We start from the raw sequence: 12,510 nt of genomic DNA, 5'->3' as shown, positions 1-12,510 counted from the left end.
CGGATCTTGTGCAAAATACGACAGGAACCAATCAGGTGGAGCCTTAAAATGCAAATGTTTCTTATTCTTCTGTTAGCCCGGATGAAAAGGGGCGTGTTTAAATTTTGTTAATTTTATTACTTTATTAGCATAATGAAGTTGATTAGCATACAAATTGATAATTATAGATAAGTACCAAGATAAATAAAATATCTTACATATAAACTCACTGGCACCTCAAGCCTTTCCATCAGCGCTGCAGTCCTGGCAGGTGGTCTCCCCCCGACGGCCCCTCACCTCGGGAGGCGTGGTTGGTGGGCTACCGGGCCCTTAAAGGCCATTTTAAGCACGTCAATTAAGTCGGTGATTTGTGCGGGACAGAAAGGACGGGCGACGCCGCTTACCCGCTCACGTTGCGGCGAGTACTCAAAGAGCCATTGATCGGTCGAGCTGTTGGGCCCTCAGACGGGATCGATGATGCCACTGGGCCGGGCCTGGTAGACGCTCATTTACCAGTTCCCATGGGAACCCCCCCCTCCCCCTCGCATCCCGCTGGAAATAACACCTCCAAACCTCCTGCAAGCGGCTGCACTTTTACTGTATCAATCCTTGGGGACGTTTACTTTGGTGTCAAACAATAAACACTTTAATTGGGTGGAAAATCCCCGCCGTGCATCTTGGTTATTATTGGTTAACGTTTTTTTTTTTTTTTTATCCGTGTCAAATGATAGAAGCGCTACGGCAAAAATAATGAATTTCTTTTGATTAAAGTTCTCTCTTGGAGAAAGTGATCCAACTCTATTGATTTCCATTAAAATTCATCAAACTTCTCATAGTGGTGGAAGGTGCTGCATTTTTTTTTTTTTCCTCTCTCGGTTTGAAATGACCAACCAATCGGCAGCAAAGAGAGGGAATCGCACCATTCATCAATCAACTCCGGGGCGCTGCGGTATCAGCTGCTAATAGTCTGAAGCATTGGCGGGGTATTGCGGGGAGCCGTGAAAAGTTTAGAGCCGCATCTTCTGATTCATCAATCTCTCAGCCAATAGCGCCGTGTTGTCCCCGCGCCCCAGCCCCCGCGCCCCAGCCCCCGAATTGTTTCAACCATCAATCTCGCCTCTATTAGATCGGCGCTGTCTGCTCGATGGCCATGTCGACGCCTTTTGGAGTTATGACGGCGCGGCTGATGGAGACGCGTGGGGGCGGGGGGGGGAGGATCGCCGCGAGCTTGAGGCTGGAGATGCTCTCGCCACGTGGATGATGGGAGGGGCGGCGACGACGACGACGGCGGCGGCGGTGGGGGGTGATTGCGTGTGTCATTTTGATGCTTTCGCACGGCCGTCTCGGTCCACGCCATCTCGTCGGCCATAAAGAGTCCTGCGAGGCCCTATGTTCCGGCCGTAAAACCGAATTAAAATATTAAATCTGCCAGGGCCTGTCTCGTAAATAAAGCCATATATTACCCCCCCCATCCATAAAAGTGAAAAAGGGTGGAGGCATTTTAAGAGGAGGATCTGACGGCATCGGGACAATGCATCACCCCCCCGTCCCCCCCACCTGTGGACTGAGGTAATTACTCAGCCTTAGCTGCTCCTTTAGACGAAAGGTTTCGCTTTGTCCGGACTCATTTTGTGATGACGCTGCAACGCTAGGAAAGTCCAGGAAAAGTTGATTTGCAGTAAAACTGGCAACCACGGTCATTATCGTACACGGACACGTGCTTTTCCCGTTCGCTGATCCACCACCTGCCGAATATTGTAAAGATCCCGTTGAGTCAAAGACTCGCCAGCCAATAAAAGGTTACGATATCCGTCTGCAGAACCATCGAGTCCTGGAACACTGGGATGAACCGGAAGCTTGGTCTCTCCATGGGTCTTCCAAACGTTTTCGGAAAACTGGCATTTTAAAATCACCCTCAATTATTATGTGAGACATGAAGACATACTTTCATGGAAGAAACTAAAGGTACCATTGGTTCTACAAATAGAGTGAGAACATAAATAGCTCGTTAATCTCGTTAAGCGCTTTTAGCATTTCTATGCTAGCTATAGCTATAGCTATGGCATTGTACTGCCACAAATTGTGCTTTTAGGCTTCCCTGTTATGTTCATTGTATCCCTCAGGTTACATATATATATATACCTGTAGCGGTACCAGCCAGTATTTCTCTTTTCTGTGTGTTATAAAGATACACAAACAGATAAAAAAGACCGAGTTCAGAATTCACATAATGGTAATCCATTATTTACATCAAATGTGACGGGCACAGCAAGATCAGATTGTTACTGGCATGTTGATGCCTTGCCACATCACACCTGGCCGGCTAGCAAGCTAGCTAGCTAGCTAGCTAGCTTGAGTTTGTAAAATGAAATGGCGTTGGTTTCTATGTTCCCAAAAATCCCCCAAAGTGCACTTGTCAAGGTTAAACGTTGAAAGCGGACTGACTCTTTAACCATAGTATGTGTGGATGTGACCCCCCCGACCCCCCGACCCCCCTTCCAAAATGGATCTTCTGCAAACTGACGTTTCTGGAAGGCTCAGTGAGTTCCCCCGGCGGTGCGCTCCAGCGCTCCCTGAGATCAGAGCCATTAGCTTTAGCAGCTGCTAGGAATGTCGGGCCGGGTGTCCAGCTGCTCCATCCCGACTCGGCTAATTGGCTGGCAGGTGGCCGGATGGTGGGCAGCGGGGGGGGGGGGGATGGGGGGGACGGGCGAGGTCTCCCTCCATCTTGGACATGAGACATCTCTGACATTAGCTTTATCTTCTCTACTCCGTCTACTTTGCCGCGGGAGTCACGTTTTCATTTTTATGTCCGCCGAAACGTACTATTACTGTAGTAGTACTACTGTAGTACTTTGTTGTCCAATCATCTCGCAGTAAACATGCTGAAAGGCGGCCATACTTTGTTATTCTTGTGAGGGAACTTGTATAACCAACGTTAACCTTGGCCAGCCCGCTAGATGGATGGACCTCGGCGCCGCTTGGCACCGACTCTTCATTACGTTGGCCGCCAATCCACGGGAGTCGGCCTTGAGATTCTCGTCCCGCCTCGTTGACGTCACGGCACTTGCTGTTTCTCCTCTAGCTTCATCCTCCTCTTCCTCTCCCGCTCCTCTCTCCTCTCCTCCCCGGCTTAATTAGGATGTGGGGGAGATGCTTGCCGCTCGAGTAAGCTCGCTATCAAATGATTAATTGCTACAGGGGGGGATACAGCAGCTCGGGGGCCGCCGTGGCCGGGGGACGGCAAGGTTGCAGGATGGTACAAAGCACCCTCAACCCCCCCCCGGTTTCGCTCTTCATCTCTGTCTTGTTGCCTCTCCTGCACCTCTCCTTGTCGTTGCGTTGTAAACAAAAGCTCCTCGTCTGACCGACACGTGGCGGAGGTCCCGCCAGGGCTCTCCTCGGCTTTAATGAAGACAAATGGCCGACGGCGAACGGACGGCGTCGCCGACCAGCTGTTCATCGGCGCCATGATCATCGCCTACATGTAGTCATTAACGTGCCTCGCATTATGAGCCCCCGTTTTGATCTGAAGAGGTTTCGGCGTCACTCGGGTGCCGCCGCGACCTCGTGTCGTACCGCGGCCGTGAGTAGCTCGCGGAGACGCGGGCCCCCGAATGAGGTCGGCCAGAGGGCAGAGGATCTATTACGTGATTGGTACACTGGCACCGCATCAAGCGGGGGGGGGCTTTGTCTGGACTCTAGATTTAGATTAATGGGTGGGTTGCTGCAAAAGTTTGTAATTAATAGCGGTGACCTGCAGGGGTGGCTGCTACTGCTGGAGCCTGACCGGAGGGGGCACGCCTCAATGACCCCCAAACCCTCAAACATTGTCTCGGAAAAGGAAGCATATTCGACTTTGCCGCCCAAAAGTGTTGACACGGGCTGGGTAAGGGCATGCCAAGGCACCAGGGGGCGGTCTGGAAGAAAGATTTCCAGATAAAGTATTTGGGGGGACGGGGCGCCATGATGGAAGAACACCCACAGCCTTCTTCTTGCCCTCCTCCACCCTTTGTGCCGGAAAACGTCGGCGTTCCCTCCCGGGATTATCACTTTCTCTCTCCATCCCCCCGTCACCCCACAAGGCCGCCCTTCCCTCCCTCCATCATAGTGAGATGTCCGTCCAGGTGGGGGCCGGTGTCTCTTTGTCTGTGATGGATGGCCGACGCGCAGGAGGAGCGGCCGCCCTTAATAGACACGGCCGATTGAAACGTAGGGGAAGTAAATGTTAAGGGCCTCATAAAACATCCATTCCCCCGCCCCCCCGCACTGGTCCTCGACCACCCTCAGCCCCCCTCCAGCCCCCACATCGCCTTATCAGTGTATTTGTCTTTCAGCGCCTCTGTCGCGGATGTTTGCAGCTTGCAGTGGGAGGGGGGCACTCGCGTTGTAGTTGTACATCAACTTCCAGGAGTGACCCGTCATGTTCTTCAAGCGAGCGTGGCCGCCCTTTGGCCCCGACCCCGTATAACGCCCGGGTGGCTTGTACAGATGTTGCCGGGAGATTAGCTGGATTTATAACCGGCTGGCGGCAAACAAAGCAGCGGCGCTAGAGACGCCATCAATAAGCCGGCTTCTTCCTGGCGTGTTTGTGGGGGTCAGCTTTTAAAGCGGGGGGCCTCTGAACAACTCAATCCCCCCCGCCCCCACAAGGTACTCGGGGCAAGAGAAGTCAAGGACAGTGGAGCCACCGCGCAGGCGGGGAAGTCAATTCCAAATTGAAGGGGAGGGTTTGCTGTTTGAAATGGAGCATTGACCCCGGCTATTATTTCTGTTGCCTGACAGCCCCCCCAGCCCCCCCGGAACCCCCCCCGTAGCACAGTGATGTGTTGTGTGCATCTTCACAGGCTGACCCGAAATTGAAAACATCTCACAGAGATTCATGTTGGCATCTGACAAGACGAGCAGAAGCCCATCACGCGCCGCCATTTATCATTGGCATGCAGGGGGGGCTCCGACACGCACCCCCCCCCCCTCCACGCCATAATTGAAAGCCCAAATAGAAGTTATAGCGCCATGCGTGGATCATTAAGGTGAAGGTCGGCACATTACGGGGGCCGGTAAGGCGAATGGCACCTGCTCCCCGGCGTGTCGTCATTCCCTGATGGCTTCATTTCCCTGGCAAGGCGAGGGGGGGGCGGCGGCTTCCAGGGGAGGCGGCCGGACGTTGAGCAACTTCAGAGAAGGAGTTGAGATTTGGAAAACAATCCCAAGTATTCTTGGGAAAGTCATATTCCACCATTTTAAAGTTAAAAAATAAGCTCCCCCCCTCTACTAGTATACCCTCCTCAGTTCATTCATTCATTCATTTTCTACCGCTTGTCCTCACGAGGGTTGCGGGGGTTGCTGGAGCCTATCCCAGCTGTCTTGGGGCGAGAGGCGGGGTACACCCTGGACTGGTGGCCAGCCAATCACAGGGCACATATAGACAAACAACCATTCACACTCATATTCATACCTATGGACAATTTGGAGTCGCTAATTAGCCTAGCATGTTTTTTTTTTAATGTGGGAGGAAACCAGAATACCCGGAGAAAACCCACGCATGAAAACTCCACACAGAGATGGCCGAGGGTGGAATTGAACCCTGGTCTCCTAGCTGTGTGGTCTGTGCGCTAACCACTCGACCACTGCGCCACCCGTGCTAAAAACGGTAACATCAAAAAAAATCAAACAGCATTCAAAAATAGTCTACTGCCACTCTAAACACAGCCAATCACAGGGCACATATAGACAAACAACCATTCACACTCACATTCATACCTATGGACAATTTGGAGTCGCTAATTAACCTAGCATGTTTTTGGAATGTGGGAGGAAATCGGAGAAACATGCAAAGTCCACACAGAGATGGCCGAGGGTGGTATTGAACCTAAGTCTCCTAGCTGTGTGCTAACCACTTGACCACCGTGCAGCCCCTCCCTAGTTAATAATTTTGTATATTTATTTAATGGAACTGTCCGTAGTGCTGCCATTTGTAGGTCCATTTAGACCAAAGTGGGTGGGCCGGGGGTCCTTGGCAGCCCACGGTCTCCCCTGTAGACATGACAAAACACGACTATAGTCACATTTATACTCTTTTTATTTACAACATATTGCGCAACTGCAGGGTCTTGAGACACATGCTAACTCGCAAACTAGAGCGCTAGCGACCTTAACGGTAGCCTTCAAGTTATTTCCTTTCAACTTAAATAGCCAAAAACTTACCACTTCCACACGGATAGGGAGGATAACTATTAACAGTTATTTAACCTTTAACATGAACATTAATCAAACGTAATTAGTTTTTCTGGGTACATGATACCATACAGCATCCATATCAAACTTTCTTCATTGGTTGTGGTGTGGTGGGGGCGGTGTTTGGACCCCCCCTGCTTTCAGAAGGATGGTCAATAGGGTTGGGGTCTCATGCGTCTCTGTCAACCATTAGTGGCGTCTTCCTGGCAAGCTGTCCTCGTTTGCTGCACTCCAGCTGAGATAAGACGTTGACAAGGAAGCCGGAGCAAATGAAGACGAATACGTTTTGCGCGGCGCTGAGTCGGCACTACTCGGGACTCGGGGACACGGGGCGGATGATGGTGTGAAAACAAAAAGACTTCCCGCGGTATCTTTGAGAAGGCAGCGCGGCTCGTTTGCTTGGCGTGTTTTATGGAGGAACGTTTTTATGTGGCGTCTCGGAGCTGGAACGCATCACTGGCGTGGATTCCGGACCACAAGGTGCCTGCCAGTGTGCGGACCGTTGGGATGGCGAGCCGAGCGGGGGCATCGGTGCGAAGAACGTGCAAAAGGGTTCTTTGAGGTCGACGGCGGCAAAATCCATCAGAGTGACGTTTTTGAAGGACAGCTTCCCGACCAGCGTCTCATCCCATCAACCCCTGGGCTCGGCCCTGTCTGGCCTCGGCGGGGGAACAGCTGCCCCCCTCCTCCCCCTGGAGACCGCATGTTGCTTTGAAGGTTATGAAGTTTAAAGAAGAAACATGGCGGCCACGGCGAGGTGGAGTTAAAGCTGCCTTTTTTGTTTCTGGTGTTCCCGCTTCCCTTTCATGGGCTGCTTGGATGAACACCCTCGCTCCCCTCTGAGGCGTTTGGCATAAACACTTCTCAGCTACATGAAAAGAGGAGAAACTGTAACATTTCACACCTCCATCACCCTAACGCACACGCCGACACGATGAAAGCACGCCAGGCCGCACGGGCTCATACACACCTAAGGGGGCGGGGGGGAAGAGAGGGGAGGGGGGGAGAACATGACGTCTCCAAAGGGCGCAACTGCCACGCGCTTTTCCTCATTCCTTCATCTGATATTTTCCACAAAGAAATATTCCCACGCAAAAATCCCCTCATGAAGCATTCAAATTAGGTGATGATACAGGAAATGGACTTTCGCTTTGACCGACCACAGGATTGAACCAGCAACTCTTAGGGTCGGAGAAGACCACCCTACCGGTCTCCCATTGGTGCAAAACCGTATGTGGGAAAAGTCGGATGGCTTTGCTGTGGAAGAACAACATTGACACTGTAAACCAGGGGTCTCAAACACGCGGCCCGCGGGCCAAATGTGGCCCGCAGGGCACTAGTTTGAGGCCCCCGTTTAATGTTAAAGTTTGATACGGATGCTGTATGGTATCATGTACCCAGAAAAAATTATTACGTTTGATTAATGTTCATGTTAAAGGTTAAATAACTGTTAATAGTTATCCTCCCTATCCGTGTGGAAGTGGTAAGTTTTTGGTTTTTTAAGTTTAAAGGAAATAACTTGAAGGCTACCGTTTAGGTCGCTAGCTCTCTAGTTTGCGAGTTAGCATGTGTGTAGAAAAATAAAAAGTAAGATATTTGAGAACAGTGGAATGTTTTATCAGAGCTTTTCTTGTAGAAAATCGGAACCAAAGCAAAGTTTATTCATTTTTCTGTTTTTAATAAATGCGTTTTTTTTTTTTTTTTTTTTAGAAAACCTGATGCGGCCCAGCCTCGCCCAGACCCTAGCTCCAGTGGCCCCCAGGTAAATTGAGTTTGAGACCCCTGCTGTAAACCTTGTCCTTCCACTTGTAGTGACTAACCCTCGCCTCTAGGGGGCTCTAATGGTAAACATTACCAGGTATTCTATGGAAATATTCTATTTTTTGTGGTTTGTTTTGTTTTAAGTGCTATAAACCAACAGAGACTGTATTATTATTAGTCGTGTGGGCAGTTGTTGTCGCTTACTGGAGGTGACCCAATACTTTCGTTCTTGCCAGCCCCGGTGTCTTCATCGCCGCATTGCAGGTCACACTGGCGTTTTCACATGGCGGGTGACGCACAGCACAGCTGGTGGCTTTGATGGAGTCCGGATCCGTCTAAGCAATTCTTGTTTTTCATCTTTTAAAAACTCTTTGGTTGGGCGTCGAGGCGCTGAAGCTGTTTGTGGGTGAATAGGTGCCATCTTTGGTAGTTCACTCCTGTCTTCTTGCCTCCTTCCGCCATGTTGCTGCCCGAGGGCCATCTGTGCTTTCTCGTCACCTCCGTGGGCTCCTGCTGCTTCCTCACCACCACGCTTTTGTGTTTTGTTTTGTTTTTGGCATCCAACTGATACACGGCACCTCCATGGCGTTATATGAAATAGGCCAAAATAGGCCATTGCGTCTTTTTTTGTCCAAAACACGTTGGTGGCTGTAGGTAACCTCCCGATGTAGTACACATGATGGTGTATTGGTCCTGCATTGGCATCACCTTATTTAATAATACAATGATACATTATAGCACGGGGCTGCACGGTGGATGAGTGGTTAGTGCGCAGACCTCGCAGCTAGGAGACCAAGGTTCAATTCCATAGGTATGAATATGTGTGAATGGTTGTTTGTCTATATGTGCCCTGTGATTGGCTGGCCACCAGTCCACCCGAAGACAGCTGGGATAGGCTCCAGCACCCCCCCCGCGACCCTTGTGAGGATAAGCGGTAGAAAATGAATGAGTTGTTTACTCGATTTATCGCTTTTTGGACCGACTCTCCTGCAACGTCTTCTTATTCTCTATTCATTATAACATGTTTTTGAGACATTATAGCACCACCTGCATGACTGGAGTGGAAGAGCTACGACCTTGCACTTTCCTCCATTAGCATGTCGCTCCAGGAAAGCCGACACGTCCACCTTTTTTTGGAATATTGGGATAAGGAATAAGGAATATTCCACCCCGTAGTAAGGGGACGACTGCGACCGCTGTAATGTGAAAGAAGTAGAAGTATATTAGCATTGGGTGGCGGCGAGGTGAGCTATGATAAATGACATCCGGATGGAGGCGGTATCCAGGTAACAAAAGCTGGTAATCAGTTTCTGTACCCGGCGACACGAGCAGGAAGTAGATTGTTTTCATAACCGCGACGCCAAGCTTTACTTCACGTAAAACATACACACACACTCTCGAGCAATAAATCCCTCATTAATGAGGACTAATTGTTCTTTGAGACGGATGCCGGTTTATTTAAACGGTCATTTTGGAGGCGGTGATGCGGGGATGGGATTGGACCTCCGCATCGTGGTGCAGGGGTACCTAATGATGTGGCCTGTGTGAGTCAGCAAGGATGAGATATGCACCTTATTAATATGCTTTGGTGCCCTCTAGCATTCATACGCCTCGGAACTATTCATTTTTAAAGGTGGGGAAAAGTCCCCGAAAGTGCTTTCATGCAATAATGAGTCTGTGGAAGCCGGCACCATGCAGACTAATGAAACGTCCAGATGCGGGGTGACCTATCACGCCTTCATCATATTGGGGAAAGCGGCGGATTGGGGGCCGGGGGTAAAAAAAAAAAAAAAAAAAAAGCCAGGCGTTAACAGCTGCTCGTGGCGTTTTATGAATTCCACAACATGGCGGTAGCTGCATTTGGTTAGCATCCGGCGTCTTTATTTGTTTTATCTAAAGTGCTATAAACCAACAATGACTTTATTCATAGTCGTGAAGTCTGGAAGTGACCCAATACTTTTGTTGGGGGAAAAAAAACCTGCTCATGGCGTTTTATGAATTCCACAACATGGCGGTAGCCGCATTTGGTTAGCATCCGGCGGCTTTATTTGCCTCTGTATGCGACTTTATTCATAGTCGTGTGGGCAGTGTCGTTGTTTTCACTTACTGGAGGTGACCCAATACTTTTGTTGGGGGAAAAAAAGCTGCTTATGGCGTTTTATGAATTCCACAACATGGCAGTAGCTGCATTTGGTTAGCATCCGGCGTCTTTATTTGCCTCTGTATGCGACTTTATTCATAGTAGTGTGGGCAGTGTCGTTGTTTTCACTTACTGGAGGTGACCCAATACTTTTGTTGCGGGGAAAAGAAGCTGCTTATGGCGTTTTATGAATTCCACAACATGGCAGTAGCTGCATTTGGTTAGCATCCGGCGTCTTTATTTGCCTCTGTATGCATTGGAAAAGCCGTGTTACGCTTGTCTTACTGTTGTTTACTAATTCCGGTTTGCATCCTGCCACTATTCCAACACCGGAATAGCGTTGTGTAATATTCTAAAGGACAGGCAGGCCGACGTGTCCGGGTGGAGAGTGACCCGCCACCTCGGCGATATTACAAAAAGATGCCGAGCCGAGCAAATAATTCCCAAAGTGGATTAAATGCACGCGAGGTCGTTCCTCTGAATGTTTTTTTATGAGTCGCAAACTCATAAACTGATGAGCTCCTCTTTTTAATAAAACCTCCCATCATCGCCAGGCTTCGCCTTCAAAGGTGCGAGGAGGCAAAGCGCGGCGCGGCGGCGGCAAGGCAAGGCGGTCTGTTTGCGCGGGGATGATGCTGCCGAGTGCAATATCTGCCACGGGAGGCAAATAACGGCGTTATGGCCGCCTTGTTATTCAAAAGCCGAGCGCTAACAATGAGTCAGCGCCGTCCCTTCTGTCTTCTCCCACTCGTCTTCTCTCCTCTTGCATATTTTCTCCACTTCTCCCAGACGCTAGCTTCCACTTCAAGGTTACTTTTCCGTCATGTCAGGCTGTGCACGCCTGCCCCCCTCCGCCTCCCCACTCCCCCTCCCACCGTGCAGCGACTGGTTATTTTCTCAATTGACTGCGGTCCAGCTCGCCATTACTCACGCCCAAATGCCCTTTTCCCTCCACGAGAGACAACTAAAAGCTTTGGAGTTGGCCGCCATGCTCGCCGCCGCTGCTGCTGCGCTCCGCTCCAATTAGATTCCTCTTCTGCATCTTTTGGCTTCCCTTTCATCATGTGCAGCGAGGTTATCCTCAGGCAGGCCTGGCGTTCCCAAACAAGGGAGAGGATAAGGACTTGGGAGGGCTGCACGCCACCGCCACCGCCGCCGCTACCGCCGCCGCTACCGCCGCCGCCAGCCACGCCTTAATCGATCTTGTTTAAAGCAGAGCTGAACTCCTGTCTCAGATTTAATTAAGAAGTAAATTGAATTCAATGTCAGTTAGGCCGTAAAGCGACGGGGGATGCAACAAGAAAGGGAGAGGAGGAGGAGGAGGGGGGGGGGGCTAATTAGGAATTGTATTCCTGCTCCCCTCAAGTCGAAGCATTTCCTGCCTGAACCCCACCACCCAAACCGCCCCCACCGCCCCCCCCCGTTTCTCTTCATGTTTATCTGCCTCAGCCCTTGGCAAACGGCGGCGTCACGGAAGAAGCCGAGACCGCCGGCTTCCCAACACAAGCAGCCGGGGAATGTTTTCAGCACTTTAATGTCGGAAAAGAAGCACAGTAAATGCCATCATATCATCCGTACAGCATCATCATCATCAGTCACATGACAGAGGAACAAAAAAAAAGAGGCCCACATTTAAATACAACTTTATTCAGTCTTTATATATATATATTCATATATCTATTGATATTTATATATGCATGTTAATAGTTACTATCCTTTGCTGAGGTGTTGCAGTCTTAAGGCCAAATAGATCCACCGGCGACAGGTCTGTTTAGTCACTACTCATGGGCGGAGTCTAAGAAGGCAGAGTCTCAGAGGGCGGAGCCTCGGCGGGAGGCTATTGCTGTTAAACGGAGCCCAGTGGAGGCGGGGCTACATCCCGGCACTATAGCGAGTCCTGGTCGTGACTCAGCGATGCCAACATCGAGGGGAGGTGGGGCAGGAGGCGAGGTTTGTGGTTCCTACCTTAGGGGGGCGTGCACTTTCCTTTCGATGAGATTCCCGACCCTCACAATCCGGGGTCTTATCTAAGATGCTTTGAACAGGACGAGACTTTCATGGTAAGATGGATGATAACGAGACGGGGAAACGACAAGTTCCCGCAGCCGGCGTGCGGCGTTAAGCTCGCTGAGATTAGCAGGCTCGGCTCAGATGCTCACGAGAGAGTGGGCGGGACAGCGGCGAGGGAACGCGGTTCACAGGCGGGGTAAGGGAGGCACTGTGAGGTCGGGGGTGGGGGGGGGGTGGGTGGCGGCAGAGGAACATGCAGACATCAGGTGGCGGGTGATGTACGCTAATGCACCGGTGCAGCGCTAGGACTCGAGGCTGGGGCCTATATATATATATATATATATATATATATATATACCACCCCCCCCCCCCCCACCCCCCCC

General features: G+C 50.7%; 1 long non-coding RNA gene across 13 annotated transcripts in view; it reads left to right on the top strand.

The window, feature by feature from the left end:
- The window catches only part of LOC131103740 (uncharacterized), a 204,716-nt gene that overhangs the window by 97,361 nt on the left and 94,845 nt on the right, over positions 1–12,510 (top strand). For all 13 annotated transcript variants that reach the window (XR_009119665.1, XR_009119660.1, XR_009119657.1 and 10 more), the window contains one exon: positions 7,927–7,978. This is a non-coding gene — a long non-coding RNA (uncharacterized LOC131103740). The remainder of the gene's footprint in view (positions 1–7,926; positions 7,979–12,510) is intronic.

Source organism: Doryrhamphus excisus, chromosome 15, assembly GCF_030265055.1.
Source record: "Doryrhamphus excisus isolate RoL2022-K1 chromosome 15, RoL_Dexc_1.0, whole genome shotgun sequence".
NCBI classification, from domain to species: domain Eukaryota; kingdom Metazoa; phylum Chordata; class Actinopteri; order Syngnathiformes; family Syngnathidae; genus Doryrhamphus; species Doryrhamphus excisus.
This window is presented reverse-complemented; position numbering and strand designations above follow the sequence as displayed.